Source organism: Protopterus annectens, chromosome 9.part0 (assembly GCF_019279795.1).
Source record: "Protopterus annectens isolate FY-2018-M chromosome 9.part0, PAN1.0, whole genome shotgun sequence".
NCBI classification, from domain to species: Eukaryota; Metazoa; Chordata; order Ceratodontiformes; family Protopteridae; genus Protopterus; species Protopterus annectens.
In genome coordinates, this window is record NC_056743.1 from 1,249,076,786 (window position 1) to 1,249,081,785 (window position 5,000).

At 37.3% G+C, this 5,000-nt stretch overlaps 1 protein-coding gene across 1 annotated transcript in view; it reads left to right on the top strand.

Moving 5' to 3' along the window:
- LOC122811972 (beta-adrenergic receptor kinase 1-like) overlaps window positions 1-5,000 on the top strand; it is a 2,445,913-nt gene that overhangs the window by 1,512,749 nt on the left and 928,164 nt on the right. The window lies entirely within an intron of this gene.

The following is a 5,000-nucleotide window of genomic DNA, read 5'->3' on the forward strand; positions in this document are numbered from 1 at the left end:
TTTGCCCCAAGGATCACCTATGACATTCCAGGTGATCCATACTTATTGTACACCAAGATAATTCTATTTCTCTTTTGTGGTGTTGGAGATGAGAAGTTTCCCATTAATACAGTTACTGGTTGATTATCTTAGCTAACGTTACCCATGTGTATATAACTTTGATTCTGAGTTGGCTGAAGTTGGGACATAAGTTACACACTTGTTCTCCATTGTGGATAAAAATATGCTAGCTTATGGATTTAATTTTAGCCAGCAATTCATCATTACTATATTTTAACTATATTTAACAGTAATGTGTGAACTGATCATATACAAGAATCTAATTGACTGATACCTGTCCTGAGTTTCTAACTTGTTTTGAAGTTAAGTGAAGAGCAGTAAAGTGGCATGGGGTAATGTTTATTTTTTAAAGTGCAATTTGATGGGTTATTTTTCTCTTGCTGCCTGTACAAAGGGGTTTAATTGACCGTTACTTTCTATTTGTCCTAATTAGGTACAAGGTAGGACAGAGGTATAACAGTTGGAACATTTTTATAACAGCTTCCATGGTATAATGTATCAAATCACACGCTCTAAAACCATCTGTTTCTATGAACAGTGAGGCAGCATGACAGTTTTTTTAAACCTAAGCATTTCTTTTATTTCATTTTGTTGACTGGGTAGATATCATTAAGCCTAAGGCATTTGAGAATAATAATAATAATGAAAAATATAGTGATGCATTTTCAGGAATTCTGATGAATATTGTAGTGCATTTTAATATTTGATGATAATGAATTCAGTGCTGGACTTGCTTGGCTTGGCATATTACTTGGTTGTCTGCTTTACCTCCCCCTTATTTTGAAAGTTAATTTCATACAATTTCTTTGTAACATACAAAAAATATGTAAGAGAATGCTTTTTAAAAAGTGTATTTTTGATGTGATGCAACCTCATTCGAACAATTTTGAGAGCATTTCGTAGATGGAACTTTTTTCTGGGCTTAGTGGGTATTCATTCTTCCTGTTAAATTAGTATTCAGATTTCTTTAATATTTAAAGCCAATAACTAGAAAAGTTTATGCAAACCATCATTTCAAGGTAGGACGATAATTACAGAAGCTGACAGTGGGTGGATACTTGTCTGTCTGTCCACCACATGGAATGGGAATGGGAATGGGGAATGGGCAGGAGAATCCATGGAGCAGTACAATGAGACAGACCCCAGCTCGAACTGTGTCAGCCTTCCAGCAAAATCATTGCTATTAGGCCCTCAGACTAAAGAGTTCAAGGCTAGGCAGTGCAATTAGCAGTAGTCATAGAGACAAAATTAGATGATTATAAAGAAGCCACTACAACATGTGATGTGCAGCTGTTACCAGTTTGTTCTAACAGGCCACAAGGATGCAGGACATGATCCCCATCCATGTGATGCAAAGCCTATCCCTAACCCTATTTTAGTCTAACCTTGACCAATGAATGGGAAATGGAGAATCTTCCTAACTAGCATACCCTCGAATAAACACCCATGTTATACAGGGACACAACTGGGTTGGATTGCACAGCTAGGCTTATAAAGACCCTGGTGGTCATTAGCCTAGTATATGACTATGAGCCTATGAAGTAAGATGCCAGAGCCCAGAAGGGCACTGGTGCAGGTTCTTATAAACAGGAAGAATAGCTGAAACACATACAGTGGGTAGGGCAGTAGCGATCCCTGATGTATATCTTGGGAACAGATTATCTACCTCCAAGTCACTATCATCTCCATTTCTCTGACTACAAGGTGGCCATCTTAAATTCATCCTTGTCCACCTGATCAAATTTGTGATTTGTATGCCTCTGCCCTCGTCAAATCTGATTTATTTCAGAACCAAAATAACATTTCAAGAGAACTGAACAAGCCAAAAGGACCTTTATTCAGCCGTGTGTGTGTGTCTGTAAGTAAGAGGGAGGTGGGAGTGTGTGTAGGGGGAGGGTTCATTCCTCACAATTATCCAGATTTTTGCCTCCTATTTTCATTTATTTGTTTCTCATAAAATTGTGTTTTACTGGCAAATCATTGAGGACTGAAGTCAGAAAATAATACCAGACATTTGAGCTTTAGAATTCATATCCTTCAGAAAATGTATACTAATGCAAAACTTGTTGTTCTGTCCACTTTCCAAGGAAGTAGGGGGTTGTATGTGTCATATCTCTCAACTGTACAGATTTTCACAGAATGTCCAGATTTTAGCCTTATATTTTTGGTCTGTTCCTCATAAAATGTTTTTGTTTTTTGACAAATCACTGAGTTGAACTAAGGATTAAAGTCATTAAATAATGACATGCATTTCAGTTTCAGACTTCATATCATTCAGAAAATGCATTGAACACAAATCCTGTTTTTCTAGCAATTTTCTAAATGTGTCCGTAGTTTTGGGCCTTTGTCTCCAACATCACAACCGGCTTTGTCCAGATTTCTTGTGTTAAGACATTGAGAGGTATGGTGGGTATGTGTGCCTGTATTTATGCATTATGCATGTGGTCTGAGGCTTCTTCCCTGCTAGCATCAAGGTGAGTCTAGTGAGTTAGCTTCCAGATATTTCTGCTAGTGGTCCTAGACTTAATTCAACAGGTTCCTTTCAGGTCCCATTTTCTTGCTGACAGCAAGTTTGGCCCTGAAACTGCTGCCTTTGACACTCTCCTGGTGGCAATACCATCAGTGTTATCAAGACCAGACTGATCAGGGGTCACACTGGCATCGGAATTGAGAATCCACTCTTTAAATGTTAATGTAGAGTTTGCCCTGATAAGAAACATTGTTTGGTGATTTTGGGTATAAGAGCCCTATGAGAATGTTCCTGACTGTGGCGATCGATTGTTTACGTCTTCATCTTCCGCATTCGCGCGCGGAATTTGAATTTCAGATGGGCGCCAGCAGAGATGTTGTGTTGTGTCCAGAAAGAGGGTATTGCCGTTAGAATCAGAGCAAGCAAGTCATTTCAGGAGCAGAGAAGGATTCCACAAAGGTAGGAGCAATGAGTTTTCCAGCTGTGGCACTTAGAGACCTTCCTTCATAGCTTCTCGCCACAGAGAGGTAAGCGATGTTATCTGCTTTAACATTGTTAATTGGCCTAGGCAAGCCACTTCTCTTTTTCTTGTGCCGGCAGTAGTTTGAACACTGAAATGTGGACACTAGCTTAAAGTCTTCTTAAGAAGGCTGGGTAGGCTCAAGTTTTTACCTCGGTCAAAGCTAACACCAGAAGGATAGAGTGTATTTCTGTAAAACGCAGATTAATTAACTGCCAAAGTAAATTTCCTCAGTGATGTAGCTTTTGATGTAGCTTTTGTGTATAGATTCTACTAGTTCAAAGTCCTGCATGCGTAGAAGTTTGCGTGCTTTATAGTTGCTTTCCTCAGAGCCACTTTTTGAATTGTCGATCATAGGTTGTTAGTCTCCCTGGTGACAGCAATGGCATTGAAAAATACTTATTTTTTAAAATGATAAAAAAAGCAATCGACTTTGTGAAAGTTGCACATATCCTTTCCAGATTGATCAGTCACACCAGAAACGTGAATTTCTTGAGATGTAGACTAAAGTCTTTTAAGTTTAAAATAACTTCATTGCAACTTTTTTAAGGGCTAACATTATATGAATTTAGGAATGTAGTCTACTTTGTGATTAAATTTGTGCTGAGTAATTGGAACATTGATTTGCTATGATTTTTTTCCATCCTGCCATGATGTAATTATTACTTGTCTGGCTGTTTAAAACATGTGTCTCTGTGTTATATTAATCACTACAGTGTAGGATAGTGTAGTTATGCATACTGTAGTGGCCATTAAAATATAATGTAGTTATGAGTACTGTAATGGCCTTTGCTATGCAATGCAGTTATAAGTGCAGCCATATAGAACTATTATAGTGAATATGAAAGAGTATCCAATGTTTCAGGAAAACTAATACTGTAAAAGGAGATCTGTAAACCCGTTAGTATGGCAACAGAGTACAGAATCTGTGAAGCCATTGTATAAAAAGAAGCATTGCATTGAGGTGTGGTAGTACGGGTTAATGAAATGGGTTTGCAATGATACTAGCAAAATAAGATCTGAGAAGTCTTAGTATGTCTGAAAGATGTAGTTGATCATGTGCTAGAGAAAGGCTTTTAGCTCTTGTGCATCATATAGAGAAGCAGATAATACAGTGGAAGATGCACTCTCACTGGACTGGTTTCTTGAATTTTTACTCTGCTGAAAGTCTGTTGAAATTTATGACACAAAGTAGTTGTACACATGGGGGACACTAAAGATGTGCTCAGCTGTCACTGTGAAGTAGCGTCTTTTGCTGCAGTACAGTTCTAGAGGGGAATGCTAATCTGAGTATGGTTCTTGAGAGATCCTGTTCTTTGGCACAGTTCTGGAAGAAACTCATAGCATCTAGAAATTCTTAGACATTTCCTTTGCACAGTCTTGAAGATATACTACACTGAAGACTGAATGGGAATATGATGCATTAGCTAAGTCTGAGGTCTTAAAGATGTGTACTGAGATGATAAGGTGAGATGTTAATTACTTACTTTGGTGGAAGGAAATAAATATAGAAACCATAACAGGATAAAACTGAGTGCAAACAAAACTAGTGAGGATGCAATATAAAAATTAAAGGCAAAAAACTTTGTTTTTCATTGTCAGTGTTACATCTTTAATGTATTTGAGTGTGTTTTTTGTAGAAAGAGAGAAATATGAAATTTATATGTAGATGTTTTGTCATTCTTAATAGTTAGAAGTATGTGTTAATTGAGTGTGTACTTTGCTATGTCCATGGAGTTTAAAACAAAAAAGATAACAATGGTTGCATGATGAGCAGACTGTATCTTTAGCCATTCAATGTTTTGTGGTTTTCTGTTTAACTGCTTGGTAGGAGTATCCTTTATGTGATATATTTTATTTTTTTATCTCTGATTCTTTAACTATTTGTTGGAAGAAAGGGACAGATTGAAGTGCTAGAGTGTTTCTGCTTATAAAGGGCCTAGCTAGTTA